Genomic DNA, 13,453 nt, shown 5'->3' with positions numbered 1-13,453 from the left:
AGAGCCCAGACATGGGCTAAGACAGATTTTCAATCAGGATCCTTCAGGGAGTGGTTGACACTCCCTAAAGTAGGAAAGTAAGAATTCTTTTTGGAAGTGTGCTGCTTGGTTTTCCCCTCACTCATCTGAAATCCAAATAAAGCTCAACTTCAATTGTCAAGTCCCTGAAAGTTTGTACATGAAGCAAAAAATGTGAAATTTTATATTGTCATAGTGAAGCAAAAATGTGAAATTTTATATTGAGTCATATAGTCTTGTTAATTAACATTATAACTTGAAGAGATACATTTCCACAGGTGACATTTTTCTTCACAGACTTCAGTAAAAGACACATCTGAGAAACCTTAACATCTGTGGACTCAGTTATGGACTCCATCAGTTTGGGGAGAGGGGCAAACGAACTTTAGGAGAAGGTAACTCTCAACTTTGCTTTGGGAGGGGTGAGTTTTCCATAACAATTCTGTGAAACCATCAATTTCATTCTAGAGAGGGAATAGTGACCTGTATCTGTACCATCAAAATCATAGAACTTTGAAGTTTTGAAATAATATTCTTCACAATCAGAGGCTGCTTGTCAGGTCATTCATTCTGTGTATTTAAAAATCTCTGTAAGCTTCACAGAGAGCCAGTAAATGAGCAACTGACAATAACACCCTCTGGTTCATTAATTTCATCAAGAGTTTGACCGTCCCCATTATTTTCCATTTAGAGCTGGGAGGGACCTCAAAGGTCATTTAATCCAACCCTCCCCTTCTTCCTTTCGCAAATGAGGGAATGGAAGCTCACAGAAACTAAGTGACTAGCCAAAGGTTACCTAGATAGTACCTAGATAGTAAATGTAGAGCCAATAATTGACCGAGAGCCAATAATAGACTTCGTCTTCTTACTCCAAATCTACTGTACCACTCTACCTCCCATTTCTTCAAATATTCAGACAAACTCATTGACCAAAAGATCCCTATGAATGTACTCTTACAAACATCCTTTGGTTGGAGGTTGGATTGCCATATAATGAATTTCAAGGGCTGCTTTTATTCGTACTGAAATATTGTGGTAGGGCATGGTTGGATCGAGGCTGGGGGCCCAAACGTTTTGATAATAATAATCTTGCTGTCACCCAATACCCCCTTACTACCTAAACTGATCAAATATCCAATGTGGTCCAGTGATTTCCTGACATCCCCAGACTATTAACACTATTCTTATAGTTTCATAGTCTTATAGGCATATTTTTTAATCACCTTAATTTCTTTCAAAATAGAAATCACTCTTTGGTAGGGAGAAGAAGGCATAAGACTTTCTGGATCATTGTCTTAGAACGTATTTGTGGGGAAAGGGAGAAAATGACTTCAGCAGAAAATTCCATTTTTTTCCTCAATAGAATTTAGATATCTTTAGTGAAGTGAGTAGGTATGGGGGTGGGAGTTGTAATTGAAGTGTTGTAATTGAAGTTCATTTTGCAACTGGTTAATTGCATTTGGTGGGAATGGGGAGCAGTTAATCAGAATGTTATTTTCATTGGCCCCTTAGTTGTCCGTAATAATCAAGTCCCTGGTCTTTGCCTTTGAGTAGATAATTATTTGTAATTAGCACATTAATTATGTATATATGTCCGACGTTTGCTAAAATGTGTTCAAACAACACTCTTAATGAGCTAAACTTCCCTTTGTTCACTATTGTATGCTTCACATACAAACTTTCAGGGACTTAACAAGTGAGACTGAGATATTTCTTCCTTTGTCTCACTATTTTGTAAGCAAGTAAGTCTTTTTTACCCATAACTAAGGGTGAACTTGCATCCTGACTGCAGGTAATGTGTTAATTGCAAATAATTCTTTTCTGCTCAATAAAACACCATTTCCTAAGATAAAAATAAATAAATGTATGATTAAATTTCATCAACATTTATCAAACCCCTAAATGTAGCTAGACTCTGTGCTAGGCAAGGGGATAGAAAGACAAAAGGCAAAACTAAATCGTATCATTCTTTAATTTTAGTTTAGATCAAGCCAATGGGGTGCGTGTGTGTGTGTGTGTGTGTGTGTGTGTGTGTCTGTGTGTCTGTGTGTGTAGAGGTGGGTGTCAGTAGTGAAGCAAAATGTGCTTCACAGACTCTTTCTAGATTGAGGAAAACAACAGCTGCCATTTCAGGACCATAAGCCCTGGACCCCCCCTAGTGAAGTCATTTCTAGCCTGCAGAGTTGAAAAAGTTTAAAGGTCTATTGTAAAAGAGACAAGAATTATTCATTAATTAGGGTAGTCAGAGACTGCTTTGTATTTGCAACAATGAATAACCTTTCTTTCCAGGGGTGCACAGTTAAACTCTTAAGCTAATTTGATTTTCTCCACCCGGTTCCACTTAACTTTCATGTTTCACCTTTATAAATTTTTTTGTGTTGGACCAATTGTGGTATAACGTTTTGACCCTTCTTTCAGTTTGATAAGAAAGTGAAAAATAACTTCTCTATGAATTAACAGCCGGAAAAGGGGAACTATGAGCACAGCCAATGGAGGCTCATCTTTGCTGCAAACCCCCCTGGAAATGATTTCATGATTTCCCTTCATCTTCAAAAGCAAAGTCAGAAATCTATCCATCCCTGACCCTCCCATCCTTTTATCAGGATATATATATATATATTTAATCCTCTTGAAACATTAAGTGGGTTCTTAACGTGGTTTGTAATTTTTTTTATAATCATGTTTTAACATAATTGATTTCCTTCATAATGTTGTGGGGTTTTGTTTTTGTTTTTGCATTTAAAAATATTATTCTGAAAAGACATCCATAGGTTTGACCAGACTGCCAAAAAGATCTTTCACAGACAAAAAAAGATTAAGAACACCTGTCCTGAAGTTTTTGTTGCTTCTTTCTTTTCCTTTTTCTTTTTTTAAACTGTCTTCTGCTTGGTCCTTGCAACCGAGGTTTAATTCAGAGGGACTTAGTGGTGAATGCTTAAAACCTAGAGGCAGAATGACTAAACTGCGTTAATTCAAACTTCAGGAATTCTGAATTTTCTACTATTTGGAAACTGAAGTTTACCTTACCCATCATCCTGAAGGGTTTTCTAAGCAAATGAAAAGTATAAACAAGAGTGAAAAAGAAATGTTTACTTCCGTTGGACAGCAAACTGGTTTTTTTTTTTACCACTAGAGAAGTATCATTTACATACAAACCATGTAATTACAAAGTAGAGACCAGCATGGTTGATGCTCTTGCTTTGATATGCTAATTACAGATCACTTATCTATTCATTAAATCACACTTTCTTCTAAACAGTCTAGTTTTTATTTTTGTTTTTTGCCAATTTTCAGTACCCAAAGTGCTGCATTTATTTTAAAATATTCCATATTTCACCAACTCAGTACAGACCAAAGTAATGAAGTTATTCAGTTCAATGATTTAATTAAGTGCAGGTTCTCATTCTAGGGACCAGGGATAAAAAGTAAAAAAAAAAGGGCCGTGTCTTCAAGGAATTCACATTGCAATGGGCTAAATAATGGAAAGATTGTCTTGAAAAGAAACAGTTGTTTTTCTTATATGATCTTAAGGCAATAGATTGAGAACTGCAAGGGGCCTCAGAGGTCATCTGATTCAAGCTCCTCATTTTACAGATGACAAATTTAAGCTTAGAGCTGTTATGTGACTTGCCCAACAACATACAGTCACAATGAAAAACCAAGTCTGATGACTGGATCATCACACTGTGCTGACTCCATGCTGTAACTAAACTATTTTTGTAGGATGAGAAATTACCTCTTTTTCCAGAGGTAATAAAGCTATTTTGTTTTTCCACAAACGTATATGTACTTTGATAACTTACTTAGAAATAAGGAAAGACAGAAATTCAACTAAATGTTTTACCTATTTTACTAACAACAAACCATACTGCATTGAGATCATAGAATAATTGATCATCTGAAGGTAAAAGAAGCCTTAAAAGTTTTTTTTTTTTTTTAATCTTAATTGATCTCTTCAAGATAGGGAAACTGCGGCCTTGATTGGTTAGGTTTTGGTAAAGGTAACAGAAGCAGTTAAGTAGAAGCAGTATGGCAAGGACAGTCAGTACTTATTGTAAAATTAGTAGATTCAATACTAAATGTGCAATGTCAAGAGGTAAATTTGAGTAGTGAAGAAATAATCCAGTTGCTGTCTTCGTGATTAATATCCATACATATTAAAAATAATATTTTCTATCAGGAAATTGATATCATTTACTTATTTCAAAAACTGATAGTCATGAAATATGGAAGAGAATTTAAATCTGCATTTTGTAAAAAATTGACTATCCATATCACTTTTTTAAAGCATAAGGAACAAGTATTTATGGAATACTTAAGAGATACAAGGTTAAACATTACACTGATTCTCATTTATATAGTACATTTCCTCTTTGCCAAGAGGTAGGAAGAATAATTTATCATCTGTCTTTTGGAATAGTAATTGTATCGATCAGAGCTCATAAGTCTTTCAACGTTGTTGGCGTTTTTGTTTGTTCCTTTACGATACTGTAATCGTTGTATAAAGTGTTGTTTTGTTACATTGACCCCATTTTTTCTGCCTTAGTTCATTTCAGTCTTCCCAAGTTTCTCTAAATCTGAAACTTCAGTCATTTCTTAGGTCAGAATTATTTCCCATTGTATTTATGTACCATCATTTTTCATTCATTACACCATTGATAGAAATAATTTTATTCTCAGTTCTCTGCTACAATGAAGAGTGCTACTATAGAAAATTTTGTACATTTGGACACATTTCTTTAAAAAATCCTTTTGGGAATATATACATATGTATGTATATATATGTGTGTGTATATTATCATTGCATTATACACACACACACATGCATGCGTACATATATAATCCTGGTATTACTGAGTAAGAAGGGTATGTACAGTTTTTTGACTTTGTATAGTTTCAAATTGATTTCAGAATTGTTGCATCAATTCATAGCTCCATCAAAAGTGTGTTAGGTATTCACCTTCCCACAACCCTTCCAACAATGGTAGGATCTTTTTTGGCTATTTTTGCAAACTAGGTAATGTTGAAGTTAATTACCCTTTGAATATATGATATAATTTACTTGTGAATCCATCTGGTCCTGAGGTTTTTATACTTGGAAATTCCTTTAAGATTTGTCCATTATCTTTTTTTTTCTGAGATTAGGTTATTCGAATTATTTTGTTGTTCTTTTAAAGGGAGTATTTTGTATTTTATAACTACTCATCCATTTTATTTATTTTTAAATTAGCTAGGGGATATAATTGGTAAAATGATTTCTAATAACTTCTTTTATTTCTTTTTTTTTTTGCAAATCTTTGGCTCTCTTTTTAAATTTTGGAAATCTGGTTTTCCTCTTTCTTTTAAAAAAAAATCAAATTAATGGTTTTGTTGAGATTCAGGGGTGCTGAGGAGTGCAAAACACCAACCATCCGGGTCTTGCTCGAATGAATTCAACACAAGCCTTCTAAAAACCAAAGAAAAACAAAGTTTATTAAAGATTCACCATAGTGGGTTGACTCTTAAGGAGCCTAAACATTTGTAACACTTGTATTCACAAGCAGGCCAGATAGAATCTCAGCTAGACAGAGTCTGAGCTGGATTGAATCTGAGTACCTTCATGGAGGCAAGATGGACCTTAAATACAGAAAAAGACTCAAGAAAGCATTAGGTGTTGCCAGGCAGTCTCAGGGTTCTAGGGATGGTCTCCATAGATGAGCCTGAGGGAGGATCCTGATGGGAGTGGCAGGTAGTCCAGATAATCCACAAACCAGGCTGGGCAACTTGGACTTCATGAGAATGCTAAGTAGTTGGGAGTATCAAAAGGATGCTAGGATCACAGGAAGAGAATGCTAAATGATGATCAGATAGGGAGTATCCGGGCTGAGAGAAATAGAAAGGTCCAAGGAGCCCCCTGAAGGCCAGACTTTCTGGGGCCCTTCAGCAAATGGGACAAAAGCCCTCCCAATCCAAGGGGGGAAGGTCTTGGCTTGGGTTTGTACCTCATCAGCATGTCTAACAATTTTTTTTCCTGTTTGTTTCCAGGTTTGTTTATTATTCCCCTGCTTCCTCCGCATGTCTTTCTTCATGCTTGGTTCTGTTTTTTCATTTTTTTCTCGTTTGCTTATTTGTTTGGGGTTTTTTTGTTTTTTGTTTTTTAGTTTGATGACTAATTCATTGACTGTTTTTTCTTTTGGTGAAAAGAAAAATTTTCTCCTAAGATCCGTTTTATTATGTTGTCTAACTATTCTCATTTATTCTGATGAAATTATCTATTGTTACTATGATTTGTGCTTGACCTCCACTTTTTAGGATTAAATTGTTTCGTCTCCATTTAAGATTTGTCAAATATACAAAAACTCAAATCACCTATGTGGCCAGCAGAATAACAGCGAGGCATTTTATTCTGGGTCAAGGAATTGCAATAGAATACTACATGATGTTTCTCATACAGGGATGTCTAGAGAGGTCAATTACAGAGATTACATGCAGGCAGGAAGTGGGTGGCTAGGTAGATAGATGGAACAGTGGGTCACAAGTTATTTATAGCAGGGTGACAGCACCTTCCTGGAAAAACCGCAGGTTTGCTTTAAGCTTCCTCCAGCCAGCAGAGGCAGGGTCACCTAGAGGGTCAACAGAATAGCTAAACTGCAGGAAAGGATGGGATGTAGAAACATCCTTGGGACTGTCTCTGTCTAGGAACAGTTAGAAACTGCTGGTCAAAGCAGAGATTGTCAGGAATTTACCTTGGCAGTGAGGGTGGTGAGAGGTTGGGATAGAACAGGTTTAGAAACTACTAGTCAGAACAGGGTAGGGACCCAGAATTTCCAAGGGGTTGATATTCCTCCCTTTTGGTCAGGACAGACAAAAGACCTAGACCCATGTGAGGCATTAGGTCAGTTCTAGGTACTGCTGAATCATTACAGTATTGGTAACATGGATCCCAATATGAGTAGGGACATGCAGACAACACTTAATTCCCCCCAAAATAGTAGAGTGCATACAAGGGTAGCAAGAAGTCCCAAAAATGTAGGATAAATAGCATCCTTAAGGCCAAAATGACCACCAAAGGTGGGAGGAATCAAAATCAGCCTCAATATGAAAAGAAACCTTTGAGTCATACCCATCAGATTGGCTAACATGACAAAACAGGAAAATGATAAACATTGGAGAAGATGTGGGAAAGTTGGAACACTACTTTATTGCTGGTGAAGCTGTGAGCTGATCCAACCATTCTGGGAAGCAATTTGGAACTATGCTCAAAGAGTTATAAAAATGTGCAAACCCTTTGACCCAGCAACACTGCTTCTAGGGCTATATCCCAAAGAGATCATAAAAATGAAAAAAAAAAAAACAAAACATGAATAAAAATACTTATAGCAGCTCTCTTTTGTGGTAGCCAAAAATTGGAAATTGAAGGGATGCCCATCAGTTAGAGAATGACTGAACAAGTTGTGGTATATGAATGTAATGTAATACCATTCTGCTATAAGAAATGATGAACAGGCAGACTTCAGAAAAATCTGGAAAGACTTATCAATTGATGCTGAGTAAAGTGAGTAGAACCGGAGAACATTGTACACAGCTACAGCCACAGTATATGATGACTGATTTTGATAGACTTAGCCCTTCTTAGCAATTCAAGGACTTAAAACAATTCCAAAGGACTCATGATGGAAAATGCCATACACATCCAGAGAAAGAACTATGGAGTCTTAATACAGAGCAAAGCAGACTGTTTTCTTTTTTGCTTTGTTTTCTTTCTCATACTTTCTCCCATTCATTTTAATTCTTCTGTGCAACATGACTAATGTGAAAATGTGTTTAATAGGAATGTATGTGTAGAGTCCATATAAAACTGCATATCATCTTGGGAAGGAAGGGAGAGAGAGGGGGAAAAAAATTAAAAACTTATGGAAGTGAATGTTGAAAAGTAAAAATAAACAGTTAACTAAAAAGAAAAGAAAAGAAACCTCTGAGTCAGGAGTGCCAAAAGTTGAATCGCTCCACCGAGGGATTATGGGTTGGAAATGATCCACACCTAATGTCCATTTAATCAACACATTTCATCTATAATCTCAGATGTCCTTTGTAACCATCTAGTCTTCTGGAAACATCTCCCTTCAGGTCAGGTCTTCAGTGAATTTGTTTCTCAGATTCAGTATCACTTGTAGTTCCTAAGATGTTATTGCTAAAATCTTTTTACAAAACTTGGATCTGAACACAATTTAGTACAATCTCTTAAACGTTACTTTTCCAATAACTAGGCAATGTGGTGGCAACTAGTTCAAACCTTGGGGTTCTGATCTTATTAACAACAGAGACAAAAGAAAAACATTAAATTGGGAACCCATAGTTCACTTGAAACTTCAAAGAATTTCAATTCTTAAATATCCTGTGATATTTCTATCATTTTCTAAATCCTGAACTTAATATAAACATTGTCATCAACAGATGAAGAATCTTAAAAATCTATGAGAATCTGACTTGAAAATGGGCCCAGAGTTTCCCAGTGTTTGACAGATCCTTTCTTTAAAATCTCTTTATTGGTTAAATTTTTAATTGTTGTTCTAAATAAAGGATTCTTAATATTTCTGCTTTTCTGTGTTTAAGAGGTTATCATATCATAGCACATGGTTAATTTTATAAAAGTCTTACATGCTGACATATATTATGTGTTTGTATATATATAATATATATATTTTACACATTCGTATATACATATATGTATGTATATATATATACATGTTTGTACATATATATGCATACATGCACAGACATATGTCTGTGTGCACGTATTTATATTGTTCCAAAAGTCTTAATGCAGTTCTAAGCTATTAAACTCTATTTCAATTTCTGTTCAATAAGTTCCAGAGATCTATAATATCTGACTTGAAATAACCTATGTAAATCTTTAACGCTTTTCTTATTTATCTTTTGTTACATCAGTCTAGGACTTCAAAAGGGACATTGAAGTTCCTAACTATTCTTATTTTTCTATTTCTTCCTATATTTGGTTAAATTTTTTAAGCATTTGAATTAATATACATATTAAATATCAATATTAACCCATTATCTATGATGCCTTTAAGAATAATGGCTTTTTCCTGCACTTTTCTAACTGAAGTGATCTCAGATGAATCTACTCCCCCAAGCCCACTTCAGCTATCTAGGAGCTAATTACTGTTTCTTATACTTTTCTTTTAATCTGTGCTCCCATTTATTACCACCCACTGAAGCTAAAGTCTATTACTTGAGACTTTGGCTTCTCTGATTGTACCATCTTCTTAAATGCTACTTTCCCTTTCCCCTAACTGTGCCTGTTTCCCTGCTGAATTTAATGCATTTCTGTATCTGTGAACTAATTTCTTATTGATAACTTCTATATTTGATTATTCATTCTGTCACTTGGGGTGAAGTCGAGTATAAGAATGATCTCAATAGAAATCACATAAACCTTAAATTAAAAATGCCATTATTTCATCATGCTTGATTTATTACCCATCTTTTTAAGTGCTTTGTCATTGTTAATTATGTAATCCTGTTAATTAGTTCAGGATGAGATTTTATCTGCTCTTTATAGAAATCAAAACTTGGGATAAAAGGAAGCAATCATTTATGTAGCATTGTTCACTAGGGACCAAGACTATAATTTGTCTTTCTAATTCAAATGTTCCTCTTATGGGACATATGACAGTTATGCCTTTGCAACCTATTTGCTTCACCCTTGACATAAACATCCATCAAAGAAGTCTGGCTGGGGAAACAATATGAAGATAAGTTTATGCATGTGCATAGATATCTATGTGTGTATATGTATGAATGTGCACATATACATGCACAGATGAGTATGCATATATGAGCACACCTGTAGAGACTGCATGCACATGTACACAAACATAGAGACACACACATGTTATTTCCTTTGATGGTAGGGACTATTTTGATTTTGCCTTCCTTTCCCCAACTCCTAGCACATTTTCTTGTAAGCAGTAGTTGCTTAATAAACATACGTTAATTGAGTGGTTGACCATTACTTTCTGCTACCAGCTTCATCTCTTCCGTGCTACCTGTGAGCCATCTCAGCTCGAGTGTTCTTTGATATACGGAATGACTCAACAACACTTGCCTTAATAGGATGGCATGTTTGCTTTTTACTGATGGCCTCCACATCAGACTAAAAAAAAATAGCCAATAATAATGCCATAAAGCTAAAATCTAAGGTTTTTCTTTTTCTTTTTGCCCTCCATTTCTGGGGCAGAAAGGATAGACTTCTGTCTTAGAAAACTGTCTCATTTGCTAGAAATTCCCAAGAATCTCTGTCAGCATGTGAACGAATATAAGCCAGAACACAAGGTGAGCTAAGGAGGAAGGGTTTCTATTCTCCACCTGCTCATCCCACATCTTCAGTGGCTGCTTGGGCACTGTATTTCAGCCGGCAAAATACCTCACTGTTTGCTTCCACATGGAGCTTCTTTTTTTTTCTTCTTTTTTTAAAGTGAACAACAATAAACAAGAAGAAGAAAAGAGCAATTACTATTGGATATTATAACATCATTTCCATTTAGGTTACAAAGCTCATATCACTGCTTTGGAAAAAAAAAGATCTTGCCTTTCCAAGTGTGTTAACATTTAAGTACAACTATTTCTTCACATGAGTACATTAACTGTAAGCAAGTAAAAGTTCACATTGAGTCAGAATTTTTTTAAAGCCTGTCATATATTTGAAGTACATAATTTTAAGAAGGTTGCTCTTAGAGGATTCTGTTTCTTAGTCCTATAGGAAGCCACCAGGGGTAAGCACACAGTACCTTCAAAAAACAGAGCATTAAAAATTCCAAATTTATTGAGGCTGTTCCAGCACATCACAAAGGGTTTTTCTATCATATTGACAACTGTTTTTTTTTTTTTTATTTTTTGGTAGATTTTAATGGATCTGTAGCCAGAAAAAAAGTTACTCCAATGTATGAGTTCACCAATAGCCTCTTTTAAAGCTGAAGTGGAAAAGTAACTGTCAGTTGTAAGAATAGCAGAGGAAGATTTAACACCTCATCAAAATATCAGCAAAGAACTTACTTGGGGACTTAAAAGCTTAATATAGAAAGCCAGAGAGAGAGAGAGTTAAAATGTGGGAGCATATTGAATCTGGCAGTGTGGTAAGTAACTTTGTCATCTGAGTTGCAAAGCAATGGAATCTTGGGAATTGGAAGAATATTTCATAATATACATAATCCATAAATAACAATAGATCACCATACCTACATGGGCCTCAATTCCCTTGTCTGTAAAATGAAGGAGTTGGATTATATGGCTCCTGAGGTCTCTTCCAGAGTTAGGTCTATAATCCTATGATCCTAATTTCATGATAAAGCCAAAGGGACAACTATTCACATTTATAGACATGAACATATATGCATATACACACATATTGTTGTTCAGTCAATCATATCCAACTCTTTGTGACCCCATTTTTGGGGTTTTCTTTGCAAAGATACTAGAGTGGTTTGCTATCTTCTTCTCCAGCTCATTTTACCAACGAGGAAACTGAGGCAAACAGGTTTAAGTCACTCACCCAGGGTCATACAGCTAATAAGTGTCTGAGGTCAGATTTGAACTCAAGAAGGTAATTTCAGGGCCAGCTTTCTACCCACTGCACCACTCTGTGTGTGTGTGTGTGTGTGTGTGTGTGTGTATACGTATGTATGTGTATGTGTGTGTGTGTGTGTGTGTGTGTGTGTGTGTGTGTGTAACTATATGACTAAATACAATGCAGGGATAGAGGAGGTTACGCGTTGTAACAAATGTCTGGAGTCCGAGTGAGGATCTGGGTACAAATTTTGCCCTGCTACTCACTACCTGACTTTGACCTTTCTATTTAACTCTTTCCTAGACTTCAGTTTCCTCTTCTTAAAGCAAGGAGACAGACCAGATGAATTCTCAGGTCCCTTCTAGTTTCACATCTATAACTGCGTGACCCTCTGAAGGATTTGTGGTCTGAATACTGGACTGAATGCTGATAGTGGAGTCAGGAAGTCCTGCCACAAGCTACGTGACCCTGGACAAATCATTTAACCTCTCTGAGACTCACTTTTCTCAAATATAAAATGGGGACAATGCCAACATTTCCCAAACAGGATTATTATAAAGCTCAGATGAAAATGTATTAGAAGTAATTTGAAAAATTTAAAGAGCAAATAAATGTCATCTATCATCATCATCACATTGGTGGCATAGTGCTCATGATACTGGACCTGGAGCCAGTGACACTTTAAATCAAATCTTGTCTCAGACATTACATTTACACATTATTTTAAGAGAAAAATCCTACCATCAGTATCAAATTAAAGATTTATATATTTATTCATCTGTTCTAAATTGGCATTAAATTGGTGGGAAAGTGTGAATAATATTATTGTAACATAGTTTTGGATTGTATATTTGTGATACAAAATAGCAAAATACATGAGTAATAAATAAAAGTAATGTCACAGCAATGTGGATTGTACCTATAATTTTATTGTTCTAGGGAACTCCCAGATATGGAAATTTTCTCCACCAATTTTGGTCACCATATTCTCTACAACATATAATCCTAAAGAGCTGCTTAGCACTAAAGTGTTAAGTGATTTACCCATAGTCAAATAGCCAGTGTATGTCAGAAGTCAAATGTGAAGCTAGGTCTTCCTGTCTACCAGCCCATCTCTCTTATGCCATATTGTGCTCTGGCACTATGTGAGTCATATCCTTTAAATCTTGAGATGATCCAAATTAAGCTAGTACAGTCAAAATAACTGATAAATTAAGAAAAATACAGTTGTAAACAATAATCAGAATAAGATTTAATTGAAATACATATCTTTTTATTTTATTTCTAATAATATTTTATTATACTCCATTACATGTAAAAACAGCTTTCAGCATTATTTGAAAGTTTTGAATATGTGCCTTCCAAGTAATTTAGGCAAATATTAGGTTGAAAATGTTTATGGATACGTATGAGTAGAATTAGTTGTGTCCAGGCGATAGAATCATTTAGAAACTTAGAGTAGGAAGGGATCTTTCTCAGTATACAATAAATCCAATCCTATTTGAGCAAGAATAATTTCTACAATACTGATTATAGAAAGTAATCTGGCCTCTGATTGTCCCCTCGAGTGATGGGGACCTCGGTATCTTCTGTGACAGGCTATTTCACTTTGAGTCAACTTCAATTGTAAAAATAATTCCTGATATTGAGCCAAATCTTTTAAAAAATAAATCAATGAGCATTTGTTAAAATCCTACTATGTGCCAGACCTTGATCTAAGAGGTCATTTTTTGCCGTTTCTATCCTCTGGAACAGAAGTGTGCTGGTAAATGCATAACAACTGGTTCTTCAGGGGAAAAGTGTACTCAAGACATATTTTTAAGTTGAGTCAGCAGGGTTGGTATTTTCTTCATCACTTTTATAATTCTA

At 35.4% G+C, this 13,453-nt stretch overlaps 1 long non-coding RNA gene across 1 annotated transcript in view; it reads left to right on the top strand.

Annotated features, from left to right (window-relative positions):
* LOC140511795 (uncharacterized) overlaps positions 1-12,491 on the top strand; it is a 42,713-nt gene extending 30,222 nt beyond the window's left edge. Inside the window, exons 5-6 of the long non-coding RNA XR_011969673.1 lie at positions 316-413; positions 11,888-12,491. This is a non-coding gene — a long non-coding RNA (uncharacterized lncRNA). The remainder of the gene's footprint in view (positions 1-315; positions 414-11,887) is intronic.
* The last annotated feature ends 962 nt before the right edge of the window (positions 12,492-13,453 follow it).

Source organism: Notamacropus eugenii, chromosome 6 (assembly GCF_028372415.1).
Source record: "Notamacropus eugenii isolate mMacEug1 chromosome 6, mMacEug1.pri_v2, whole genome shotgun sequence".
Taxonomy (NCBI): domain Eukaryota; kingdom Metazoa; phylum Chordata; class Mammalia; order Diprotodontia; family Macropodidae; genus Notamacropus; species Notamacropus eugenii.
This window is presented reverse-complemented; position numbering and strand designations above follow the sequence as displayed.